Below are 14,360 nucleotides of genomic sequence, written 5' to 3'. Positions count from 1 at the left end.
GCACGGAGGCTTGGGAGGAGAGGTTGGGTCGTAGGCCAACAAACCATGGTATTCCAGAGAATGGTCTATATAGGTTGAAGGCCCAGTGAGGCGTTCCAGTTATGCTGAAGGTTCTGTGAGCGTTCCAGATAGTATGTAGGTCGGTGCGGCGTTTCAGTCAGGCTGAAGGTTCTGTATGCATGTTGTCGTTTGTTATATGTATGTGGTGGTATTTGAGGGGAAACTTGCTAAGATTTATGTTTACCCAATTGTTCATGTTTTAAGGTATCTTCGGTGATTATAGGAAGGCAAAGGCGGGACTGTACACACTCATCAGCAACATTGAAGATTTCGCGTTTTCTATAATGCTCCGATTTAATAAATGTAATTTGGAATAAATGGTTTTCTTAAATAATGGGTTAACAAATTGGGAAGTTTTACCTTAATAAAAATGATTTTTTTTGTGAAAATGGGATGTTACATAACTTATTTTAGATAGCACCACCACCATCACTCCGTCACCACCACCACCGTCAGACCGTCTTCAACCCCTGTTACTAGTATATATCTTAAATTTTCAATAATTATTCATGAAGTGAGATCATCGTGTGTATTTTAGTTTTTTTGTATTCACATGTATCTAATTCTGTTATATATTTCAATAAACTTATGATTTTGACATATATAATTTCCTTAAAAATATTTCTACATAAATTAACAAATCCAAGTACTCCTGAGTACTCACTACTCGATAATCGGCATAAAGAGTATCGAATAGCGAGTTCTACAAACTTGTCACCACCTACAGTGGCTATGGTGGTTTGAAAACCCTCGATCTAATGTTGTCGCCATTGATGGCGATGTCGATAACAATTAGTCGGCTTGAGATTTGTAATAACCCGAAAATCACGACATAAAAATTTTTGTTTTTAAATTAATAAATCGTTAAATCGTTAATACAGATTGTTTCCATGTGGTGTGTGCTCTACAATCATTCCGAGCTCTTCCATTTAAAAGTCGGAGTACCTGAAACATAAACTGAAAACCGTAAGCACAAAGCTTAATGAGTTCCCCAAAATACAATACCACATACAAACACAGATTATCATGCACATAAATATATATGCCATGGGCTCCCCCATGGTCTTCATCTACTATGTCATTGGCTCCCCCATGGTCTTTATCAGGAATTCCTTGGGCTTTCCCCCCATAGTCTGACATCCAATTGCCACGGGCTCCCCCCGGGGTCTTCCATGCAAGTATCAGAGAGATAACTAGCATACCACATAACACGTAATAGGCCGACATTGGTACCTTCGAACCATGGATATAGTGAGAAGACTCACCTTGCACTGTTGAATCACACAGAAACCCTTGGCCGCTGAATGGCAGATCCTCAACTACCAATAATTAAACAACACCCAATTAACAATTAGGTTCCACTCCATAACCATAACTCCATACGTGGGGTAAAAAGAACATTTTAACCCTAACCTAGCCTTGTCCAAAACTATAGCCCAAACTACAATCTAAAAGGCCCAAAGGCCAATTAATCATCCAAGGGCCCAATTTTCCAAATTAGGCCCAAACCCCTTGCATGTGCCTTACCTTAAGGCCCAACCATTCATTCTAGTCCAAACACTTTGTATTTCGATGGCCCAATAATAGCTTAAATTCTTAAGCCCAAAATACCAAGAACTACTCGTGGCCCAAAATCATGGCCCAATTTTCAAAATTGAGCCTAATGCCCTTCGTGGGCCTTCTCAAACTCACAAACAGACCAAAACCTAATGGCCCAATAGGGACCAAGACAAATAAGCCCAACTAATGGCCCACACCGAATCTCAATAAGCAAAACTCCTCCCTGACTAAGTACGCGGGGCGTACTCAGATGTACGCTAAGCATATAAGTTGTTTGGCTTATACGTTGCACGTATAGGCTTGTACACCCATCATACTCTTCCATTGAGCCAATACTTTCATTAAGCTCTAAATGCTTTGTCACACCCCCAAACTGGAACAACGGAAACGTCCGGGGGTGGATGACGTCATTTTATAGTATCATAACAATTGAATATAAATGAAACATAGCAACACAAACATCATACATTGAGATTACAAGTTTACATAGTTTACAAACGTTGTTTGTTCAAAAGCAAATGCAAATAACTCATAAGTAGAAAACATGCTACAGCGATGCCAACCCTCAAAATGGTTTGAATACCTGTTTTACTGATTTCCTGAGAATACAAGTGGTTTTGAAAATAGTCAACAATTAAATTGGTGAGTTCATAAGCATTTCGTATGAAAAGGGTTTGTATCTGTTTTGCGTAAAATGGTTTCGTATATTTCAAGAAAGTCCGTTATTTTCTTTAAAAACGAGTTGTAAGTCTTATGCCCAAGACTAAAAGTGTAAGTATCTATTTTTTTTTATATTTTCCTTGTAAAATGATAAAATATGTTTCTAGAAAATCCAATATTTTCTTAAATATGAGTTGTAGTCTTAAAACCCTAAGACCAGATATGTAAGTGATGTTGTACTGAAGAATAGTATGTGGTTCTATCTTTTTATAAAACCGATGAAGTGAAAGTTACCTCATAAATCAAATGTTTTGTTAATCCCTATGCGAGTTATTATAACCATGCTTAATGTGACTGATATGCCTAAACGGCGTTCTTCAGGCGTCGGAATTGGTAGAAATTTGTCACCCTAGACTTGTCGGTCTAACTGTAGCGAACAACTGAGGTGTGGGGTTGTCAATCCCGTATAGATCTATACACAACTATCTCGCTCTCCCTCTAGGAGACTCTGGTTATAACGCATGACTTATGGTGTACGCTAGGTAGGTACGATGAAGAGAATTTCTCACAAGAGCATCAACAGAATTACATGAATTATGACTCATTTTTCTTGTAAAATGAAGTAATTATACTTGTGAATAATTATATGGTTCGTCCGAAAAGATAAAGTAGTATTAAAGTAGTATTTGTGACTATAAACTATATCAATTATAGTTTATTATGAATGTTTTGTTAAGTCCATTTATATAATCAAATAAATAAATACATGTAAGTTATCATGTCTAGATGTTTTAAAAGATTATAACATATAAACTTACATCCAAACACAAGTATAAAAACATTTAGTATGATCAAGACAATTTCTAGTTTTTTGACTTTTCTGTCCATGTTTTTAGAAAAATTATAGAAAAATCATCATAAGTCGAAATCTGGATCCATAAACTCTCAGAGCTTATAAAATGAGTCTAATTTGTTCATAATATTTTTTCCTAGCCTTAAGTGGTTCCTAACCAGAGTCAAAACGTTCATTTTTTTACAGACTGGACCGAAAATGTTTTGAAATGATAGGCAGTTTTGTAAAAATCACCATAAATTGTAGAAAAATCATATGAATACATGAGAGTAGTCCTTAAAAAGGTATAGACCTGAAAAATTTTCATATTGAACAATTTTGAAATATATGAAGTTTAAGTAGGGCAAAAAAGTCAATGAACAGACCATAACTTTTCCATAGAAAGTTGATTTTTAAGCTTAGATATGTTTTAGTGACATAACTTGTATTTTTAGTTTGCAAAGCCTTTAGATCATCCAAATAAGATTTGTTTACTTGTATTTCCCCCCTAAAAACTTGGAAAAACTCAAAAATGAAGGGGTATGAACTCACCTTGAGTGGATTTCTTAGTGGATAAAGAGATGAAGATTAAGATTAATTTGAGCCTAACACTTGGATGGTGTTGATGATCTTCTTGGAAATGTTAGTATCCTAAGGCTTAACACACAATAATGTGTGTAAAAATGATGAGACTAAATTAAAATAGCATAAAAACACTAGAGGTTCATGAAATTTCTTACCAAAAACCTTAGGATCGGCTTGGAGAAGGTGATTCTAAGGAGAAATCGGAATTGTTCTAGAGAGAAGGAAGGAGTTAAAGTAAGAAGAAGGTGGTAAGAGTGGGAACTGGGAATAAACCACTCTTGGATGAGATTTAAATAGGAGGGAGGAGATTCCTTCCTGGTTATTTTTTGGTTAAGTACATGCCTCACATGGAGACATAGGGGGGGTACTTGGATGTTCAACATGGAAGTATAGTGGTTACTTGCATGTTTTTCATGGAGGTATGAAGGGTAAAAGAATGTAAAGTTGTTTGTGGTTAATTGTGTTCTTTGCATGGGGATATGTTGGGTAAAGGAGTGTAAAGGTGAAATGTCAATTCATTAGGTCAAACCTCGGTCTCCCCACCTATCCATGATTCTTAAACCGAGGAGAGGTTCTCGGGTTTTGAAGCCAACGAGATCAGGAGGGACTTCGGTCCTAGGGTGGCCGAGAACAGGGAGTTTTCGGTCTGTGACATCCCCAAATTTCACGGCCAGAAAAAACCGATTTGTTTATGCTTTGTTTTAAAATCAGAGTAATCGTTTAAAGAAAACTGTTGTGGAATTTGTTCCCAAAACAAAACGTGATAAGAATTTATCAAAAAAATTATTTAAAGAAATGTATTTGCATTAAATAACAAAATCTTGAGATGTCATGTCCGATACAGACTAAAAGCATAAACAATATAAAATAGACCTTACAGCAGTTATTTATAACTACTGATTTATAATCCAAAATCTATCGTCATGTCAACCAACTTATGCTCTTGTGCCACTACCTGTGATACAAAGAAAACTGAGTCGGTCAGGTTTGGAAAACTTGGTGAGTACATAGGGATTTCAATGCCACAATGTTATAACATATATATATATATATATATATATATATATATATATATATATATATATATATATATATATAATTTAGAATTCGCACAATATAAAATTTTCTCTTTCTCTCTCTCTATATATATACATATATATATATATATATATATATATATATATATAACCAACTCTTACCCCCACACCATCAATTCTCTCAACGAGACTATCCATACCCCTAATCCTCTAATTCTAACTCTTACTCCCGAATCTAATCCATGTTCTCGAATCGATAATTGTGCCCATTTCATACTCTCGGATAAGGGACAATTGGTCCATGTCTAAATCCATACTCCCAGACTAATGACAGATTCTATGTCCTGTCCATACTCCTGGACTAAGGACAACTGACTATGTCTTAATCCATACTCCCAGATTAATGACAATTAACTAAGTCCAATCCATACTCTCGGACTAGGGACGAATAACTATGTATAATCCATGCTTCCGGATCAATGACCTATTTTAAAGTTCTATTCTCCGTATATATCTCACTCATACTCATAAAGATATACTACCCCATAACCATTATAAAAAACCTTAGGTTTACTCTTTAACCTAAGTTATCGTAAAAAAATCAGGTATGTTCTTTAACACATAATTCCGACATCATCAAATAACTCACACAAAAATATACTTAATACATTCAAACAATACTTGTACTAAAATCAAGTTCATGAAAGGGACTATTCACTCACATGATAAGACGATGCTCGGACAACACTACGGCTCTTAAAACAATAATCTTCGATGAAACCGGGATATCTTCCAAAAAGGGGCTTCTCGCGGGCAGAGTTTCGGCTCGACAACTCTATTTCTCGGGATCTTCGGGGCTTCGGGACTTGCTTCGGGTGTCGGGATGATACTGGGGCTTCGGGGGTATATTTTGCACGTAAAAAGAGAGAATAAGAAGTGAGAGGAAAGAAATGAGCAACAAAACTCGGCAACCCTTGAGTTCTATTTATAGGGGCTGATCCCTGCGATTACGTTGGACGTAACTTCAGAGTACGCTGGGCGTACGAAGCAGATCAGACCGAATGTGTCACTGCTTACAGACCCGGGGCACTCGAGTGGTGGAGTAGGGCGACGTGGCCCAACCCAGACCATAAACCATGAGTACACTGGGCGTACTCCGCATTTCCAAACTTCAAAAATTCATATCTTTCGCATACGAGCTCCGTTTTTGACATTCTTTATATCCATATATAAGTGAGACTATGATCTACAACTTTCATTTAGACTCCATTGGCTAATTTTGACTTTATTTTTATTATTATATTTTTTTAATAGGCCGGGACAAGAAAAGTCCGTTAAAAGCTCATAACTCCTCCATCCGACGTCCGATTTCGTCTCTCTTTTTACCGTTGCACTACTATTAACGAGATCTTCGATTCTCGTTTAGATTGTTTCAGCTAGAAATCACTCGATCTCATATTCGAACTTTGGGCTGCTTACCGCTAAGTCAAAACTTCGAAAAATCATAACTTCCTCATATGAAGTCAGATTTAGACGTTCTCTTTATGCACGCTCTCGGTTTAACGTATTCTATGAATTTCGTTTAGATTACTAAGGCTAAATATAACACTATCGTAAATTCACTATTTACGTCACGCAGTTTCGTACCGGTTCTGTCACGAAACTTCGACATGTCATAACTTCTTCATTATAACTCATATTTCGGCATTCTTTATATATCTGGAATCCTTGTCACGACCACTACAACCTAGTTAAGATTATTCATTCTAAATAATCTTTTATCAAAAAGTCACTTTTGATTCTTATCGTCCCTAAATTGACTAGCCCGGATCTACGGGCGTTACATTTCGGTCCAACCTTGCTGCCTCGCATGGGTTTTTGGTTCGAGGGAGGGGGTTCTCATTTGCGAGTCTTCTCGGCCCAAGATTGAGTGTTTCAACTACAAATTGAGATTTTAAACTCCTTAATCCAAGTTTAAAACATCCTCCATGCAAATTGAAATATCTAGAAATTTTTGATCTATCACATTAAATCTTCAAATGTTTATTACAACAAGATTGTGATGTGGTTTTATACAATCTATAGAGGTACCTTGCTTGATCAAAATTTCCTGGTTGTCACATGCTTGATCCCATAAGTCCAAACCACATATCTACTTCTAAATGAACGTCTAGAACCATAAATTCATTGACTTGGTGACTTTGCATGCCCGAAGAAGACCCAATCTTAAAGTGTAGCATTCTACTTTCATGAAAAGGACCCAAACTCAAGCATGGATGGTTTTAAACTCCAAAGGTACCAACTTTATGGACCTTAAACCTCAGAAACACTAAGAGGGGCAACTCAAAGCTCTTGAAGTGGAATCAAGACCCCTAAATCTCATTCTTGGGACCAAAATGAACCAAAACTCATAAATGATAAATCTAAGACATTAATGATCAAGTTTAATGTAATGTCTGATTCCTGGTACACATTTTATTAGAATTTATTCATTTTTGAAGAGTTACTCGACGAGTTGGGAGCCCCAGACTCGTCGAGTAGGAATGAGATTGGATGCGGGATTTAAGTCGCCTATTCGACGAGTTGAGATGCCTTGACTCGACGAGTAGGGCTGTCAGGATGAAACCCTAATTTCGGGGTGTTGCGCCTTATTTAAGCATATTAATCCTTACCTTATGGCCTAATTTCCAGCCTCCAAGTCCCAAACCCTAATCCATGAAACCCTAGAGCTAAGTGTGAGATTGTGAGCCATTTTTTGGTGATCTTTGTGTGATTTGAAGCTTGTAGAAGAAGAATAAGCTACAGGATTCCAGGAGAAGATTGTAGATCCATAAGCAACATGTCATCCTCTTCATTTTCTGGTAAGAAAGCCTCAACCCTGCTTAGTGGTTTGTTAGATCTTCATTTTATCATATCCATGGGGTTTTTGGTCCAAGAAGCCTAGTCATTGGGATATGGACGTCCCAAGTGATCTACCTTTCAAATCTGGGGTCTAGAAGGGGTTTCATGGCATAAAGGTGCAAACTTTATGACCAGAGAAGCCCCATACAAGATTTAAGGTGTTGTTATGGCCTTTTAAGCCCCAAAAGGTCCTGGATGCAAAGTTAGGAGCTTTACATGTTCAAATGATGTTTACGACCTAGATCTATGTTAGTATGCTTTAGTTTAAAGTATTATGGCTTTTGGACCAAGATCTATGCCCTAGAGAGCTAGGGTTTTAGCTAAACCCATTAAGAAGGACTAATGGCAGGTAAAGTTGGAAACTTTACCCTTAAAAGGGCATTTCCAGTGTATAGATGAAGTAGGGAGTTTGGATCTGAAGGATATGAGCTTAATCTGTTAAGATGGGTCAATCATACTAGGAAACTCGGCGAGTCCAGATAGGGACTCAACGAGTTGAGTCATTTTGTCCCAATGCTAAATATGGTAGAACTCGACGAGTCTGTGAAGGGAATCGACGAGTTGATTCGCCAAATCGCGAATATGAGTAGCCAAGGAACTCGGCGAGTCAGGGGGATGACTCGACGAGTTGGATCACAATTTCAGGGTTTTGAGTTATAGAACTCGGCGAGTTGATGAGTCAACTCGGTGAGTTGAATCAACCCAGGACATTGACTTTGACCAGAATGTTGAGTTTGACCAGAGGTAAAATGGTTATTTTACCCTAAGTAGGATTATCAGATTTTGACTAAGGGTTATTGTGATAATGATAGATGGGGAGTCGTTGGAGCAGCCGTCAGAGATTCCTCACTGTGAGATTTCACAGCCAGCTTTGCGAGGTGAGTTTCCTTTAGTAGGAATAAGTCGAAGGTACCAATGCCGACCTGTGTAGAGTAGCTAAGTATGGGATGGGCTCGTATCTTATAATTTTTTATGATTATTAGCTAAGTGTGGGCAAGGACCGTATCTTAGTATTATCTGAGTATGTTTATGAATTGGTAGATTTTAGTATACTTGTTGTCTATGTGATACTTGTATGTATGCTTAGGTAGCGGGGTGTGGGCGAGGGCCCGTACCCACCGGTTAACAGAAAGTGGGCGAGGCCCGTATCTCTGAGATAACTAAGTGTGGGCGAGGCCCGTAACTCATAGTTAGCCAAGTGTAGGCGGGCTCTCGTATCTCATTGAGTGTGGGCGAGGCCCATATCTCCTAGTTGTATGTTATATGCTATGTGTATGGTATGTGGTAGTTTGGGGAGACTTACTAAGTTGCGTACTTACAATTTACATGTAACGCCCCATTTTAAGAGTAATTATTTATGGACCCTCGAGATCATGAGTAAGGGCGTTTCGGTCTTTTATGGAAAACAGGTTTTATTCGAGAAGGTTTCGGGACGGGGTGTGTTGTTAGAAGTGTAGAGCTTCTCGCCACATTTTCATGGATATAAAGTCCGTTGGAAACAGACTTAGAATAAAAGGGAGTTATGACACTTTGAAGATAGTGTCAATAATGGTCCCTAAAGGAAATATTTGGAAAAGGGGTCCTAGGCATGCATGGAGTGCATGCGTGTGATTGGATGGGTACGCCCAGTGTAAGCTAGGTTACGCCCAGCGTAGATTGGGTAAGTGAATGCGGGTGTTGGGGGCGTACGCCCAGCGTACAGGATGTACGCCCAGCATACGTCTAGTGTCCAGAAACCCTAATTTTAGGGCCAACCACTATATAAGGAACATTATGGTTCCAACCCTAGCCTCCATATCTGCCCTCTTACTCTCAGAAACCCTAAGTAGTCGTTTTCTTCCATGGTTGTGGATATTTGACCTTGGGGAGCTTGGTTTGGAAAAGGAGAGCCTTGGAGAAGAAAGAAGAAGTTGTCAAGGAAGGAGTTGGGTGGCTGGAGCTCGTAGATCTGGGAAGTCATCATCTTCTGGAGCCTTTTGAGGTATAAAGTCTCTTGCTTGACATCTATTTTGTGTAGATCTAGATGTTATGAAGTTTTGACACCATTTCTTGTCCCAAAAACCCCAAAGTGATGCATGATGCGAGTTGGTTGAGATTAGTTGTCCTTTCAGACCTTAGGAGGGGTCTTGAGTGAGAAAAATAAGGTCCCAATGGCTTTGATTGTCTCATGTGTGATGTAGGTGGGTCTTAATGGATTAATACCTTGAGTTAAGAGCTTTATGGATGTCCCAAGTAATAAAGTTTGAGACTTTATGAATCATAGGCATGTTTGGTCGATGGATCTGAAGTTTGGGTTTAAGAGCTTAAGCCATTAAGAACTTATGTGGAATTTTAGTTCAGCGAGATTACGCCCCGCGTAAGCTGATGTACGCCCAGCATAGTGGTTCAGTGTCCCGTTTCCAGTCCGCGAGAATCGAAGTACGCCCAGCGTACCAAGAGGGGTACGCCCAGCATACTCCCTCTGTTGGGTTTTTGATTTTGGGCCTTAAGTGATTGGGCTAGCGGGGCTTGGGCCGTGACTGAACATTATGGATGGAGTATTTTGGACCCAATAATTATTCTGGACCTTGGATCTAGGCCCATTTGGTGAGGTGGGCCCAATTTAGTAAATTGGGCTAATATTGGGCTTCGCATGAGGATTTGGTTTTGGGTCTTGGCCCAATAAGAGGATGATGGACGTAATGAGTGTTGTGGGCCCTTGGCCTAGAAAGTCATGATGGTTTCTAATGTGTTGGTTTTCATATGATAGTTGGGATTTCCAGTGAGTCAGCGGTTCGAGATTTGCAGGATTTCGGCAGTTGCAAGGTGAGTTTTCCTCACTATACTCAAGGGTCTAAGGCACCAAGGCCGGCCCTTTGAATTGTTGTTAGAGCTTGTTATGTTATGTGATGATATGCTTGCTAGTACCCTGGTAGATGAGATAGTGATATGAGGATATGCTTTGTTAGCTTAGTATCCTAGAGAAATGGATAGTTGTATGATGGCTAGTTCTGTTGGATCAGCGCCCTGGTAGTTGGGTAGTGATTATTTATAGACCGGTAGTTGGTATTGCACTATGTACGTTGGTATGAGGTTATCTGCGGGTTATGTATGTTGAGCAGTAGCAGAGGGTATTCCATCTCGGTAGGATGATAGGGCCCTAGTGTGTTGGTTCTGTAAAGTGTTATGTGGTTGCCTGTTATGTGTACATGTCTGTTAGTGTAGATTGGCATTCCAACCCGATGGTTGTGGGCCAGGAGTATTCCATCCAGGTAGGATGATTGGACTCATAGTAGTTTGGCATTCCAACCCGATGGTTGAGGGGCCTGGGGTATTCCATCACAAGGGATGATTGGACCCATAATAGTAGTAGTAGTTACTGTATGTATAGGAAGTGGGGCATTCCAACCCGATGGTTGTGGGCCAGGAGTATTCCATCCCGGTAGGATGATTGGACTCATAGTATGTTGGCATTCCAACCCGATGGTTAAGGGGCCTGGGGTATTCCATCCTAAGGGATGATTGGACCCATAGTAGTTATTGTTGTACGTATAGGTGTTTGGGCATTCCAACCCGATGGTTGTGGTTCGAGAGTATTTCATCCCGGTAGGATGACTGGGCCCGTGTTATGTAGGCATTCCAACCCGACGGTTGAGGGTCGGGGGTATTCCAAACGGAAGGTTGATTGAACCCGTAGTATGTTGTTCTTTGATGTATGCATATGATTATGTGTGTATGGGTACTTTGGGGGAACTCACTAAGCTTTCGGGCTTATAGTTGTGGTTTGTTGTTTTAGGTGCTTCAGGAGATCGTGGCAAGGCGAAGGTGTGATCGTACCGCTCCTCATGTTTTATGCTTTACGTGATATGGTTATGGGGAAATACTCTGATGTTTAAACTATTTGGAAAACAAGATGTATGAAAGTAATGGTTTTTGAATGAAATAAAATGTTTTAAATTGGTTGAAATTTTTGGTTTGTTACATTACAATTTTGGTTTCAGGTACTTCCGGTAGCAAAGGGAAGGGCTCGGGATGACTGCATTGCACACACCACAATGTTTTAGCTTGGGAGGATTTACTCTGATGTTTTGATATATGATTTGGATACATTGTTTTGACATGATGTTTTGAGATATTACCACTTATGTTTTTACGTGATGATTGGATTACTATGATTTTATAATGATTTAAAACAAAATTTTTGGATCGTATTTTTGGAATGTTTCATTTAAAGCTTTGTACCTCCGACAAGCTGGAAACGAGACAAATAAGCAAGATCCATAAGCTCTTCCTTGATTCCCATCCTTGCACCAAGCTCCATCTTCATAGGAATGGACCCAACACACCAAAAATGGACTCCATAAGCTCAAAATGCCACCATGAAGGCTTAAGGATGATTTTTAAGGTTTTAAAGGGTAGAGGCTGACTTAGAAATGAAGAAGAAGGCTAACCATTAAGCTTATATAGAGTCCAACCATAAAATTAGGGTTTTCAACTTGACCCACATATGCCCAATGCACCTCCTCGTACGCCCCGCGTATAGGGTCTTACACCCCGACCCAAATCTCGCATCTACATTGCGTGTACTCTACATTGTGCCTTGTGTAACCGGCTTCGCATCAGTACGCCCTCCATACCTCCTTGGTACGCCCCACGTACTAAGGTTCTTCCCAAATCCTAATTCTTCCGTAGGCCATATCTTTCTCAATACAATTCCGCATGTAGTGGTGTTAATTATGATGACAAATGCAGCTAGAATATGAAAGATCTAGTGAATCATCATACAAATCATGAACACATGGAGTAAATAAATCTTTTTTAAGCTCTCATTAGTTTTTGATAGAAATAGTACAAATGGGTTTGCTATTTCTCTCTCTAAAACTAACACTTCAAAATGATCATTACATAAATGAGTGTCACTCACTTCCTATTTATAGGAGAGACAAATCGTTGCATAATACAAGAGGGTAAGCACAAATAACATCCAAGCGTGACTTTGCACCCTAAAATTCTCCCCCTTAAAGTTAGGATTGGATGCCTGACTTTAATATCCAACGAACTTGCGCGATCAGGACCAACTTCCCTTCAAAATAATACTGGTCTTCAAATCCACAAATGAATACCCGAAGCTTCAAATACCCACTCTTCACCGCATCCGACCATCCTTGTACCCATGAAAAGGTACCGAGACGCTCAACACTAATATCAATTCATACTCACCGTAAGATATCCTTAACGAACATCCGCTTTCCATAAAAACCCAAGTTGAAAAATTACCAAAATGCCCCTTTGATTCCAAAACACAAACCGAATACCCAAACCATTCGAAATACCTTAACCACCCCAACTGAGTCCAGAACCTAACTCCTCGAGGGTCCGAAACCTTCTAATACCCATTCCTTTGATCATCAACCCAAAATAGGAACAATTTGAAACAGGATGTTATAAGATTGTATGTTTTTTGGGATTTTTTGCGCATTGTATGGGTAGTCGATCAGTCTAATTTTCGTCGAGAAATCCCGATTGTAGGCAATGATCAGCGATTTTCTAGTGAGATGATACGATGACGCAAAGTGGTAGAAAGAAACGAATGGAGGAACTGACCAGGAATGTTTGGATCGAACCTCACGGTGGTGGTTGTAGCGGAATATGGTCGGCTTAGTGACAGATATAAAGGATTCCGACCGATTGTGAATAGGTTATCATAGGTGGCTGCTAACGGCATTGAGTGTAACATGTTGGTGGGGTTTTTGTTGAACCATCAATGAAGGTGATTGGCGGTTGTCCCGTCGATTTTCGACGATCAGAGGCGGCACTTTTGCGTATTATGAAGACTTTATGATGGAACCATTAAAATAAAAAAGAATTAATATTATACATTATAAATTATTATTCCAATAACATAATATTTATTATATATAAAAATAATAAATTAAAAGTAATAATCCAATAGATAGAATTCATTACAAAAGAAAAATTAAAAACTAATTAATTAAAAAATTAATAAAATAATAAAATAATAAGTATTAATATATATATATATATATATATATATATATATATATATATATATATATATTAAAAATAATATTTATTAATATATAATAATCTAATAAAATTAATACAATAAGAAAGAAATTAAAAAGGAATTAATTAAAAGAATTAATGTGCAATAATTCATTAAAATAAAAAAGAAAAATTATAGAAATGGTCCTTATAGTTTGGTAAAAATATAAAACTACAGAAATGGTCCGTAAGGGTAAAACTGTCATTTCTAAAAAGTTAACAGCCAAACTGTTAAACGTAACGAGCTAGAGACCAAAACCACTCAATAGGGACTTTTTTGTTAATAAATTTCCTTTTGACCTTACCTAAAGAAATTAAAAAACCATAATGACCATTTTTACATTTTGTCTTTTTAAAACTTATAGGGATGAGCAGTTTGTATCAAATACCGATCCCACACTGGCACCAAATTTAAAAATATGGAATGATACTTGGTACTCCAATATCATTAAATTCGGGATTCGGTACCGTCGGTACCGGTCTAGTACCGAAAGTCGGTGCCATTCCTGGTACTAATAACGTTAATTCGGTACAATACTCGATATTGACTTTAGATGAAATTCGATATTGAAGAAATCGGGAACGACACCGATCTATATTGGTACCATCCGACGACTATCCCTAAAAACCTATAATAAAGGTACAAATAGGGGTGTTTACGGGGCGGTTCGGATCAGATA

The sequence above is a fragment of the Lactuca sativa genome, chromosome 8, assembly GCF_002870075.4.
Source record: "Lactuca sativa cultivar Salinas chromosome 8, Lsat_Salinas_v11, whole genome shotgun sequence".
Taxonomy (NCBI): domain Eukaryota; kingdom Viridiplantae; phylum Streptophyta; class Magnoliopsida; order Asterales; family Asteraceae; genus Lactuca; species Lactuca sativa.
The sequence above is the reverse complement of the archived record's forward strand: the minus strand, read 5'-3'. Positions refer to the sequence as shown.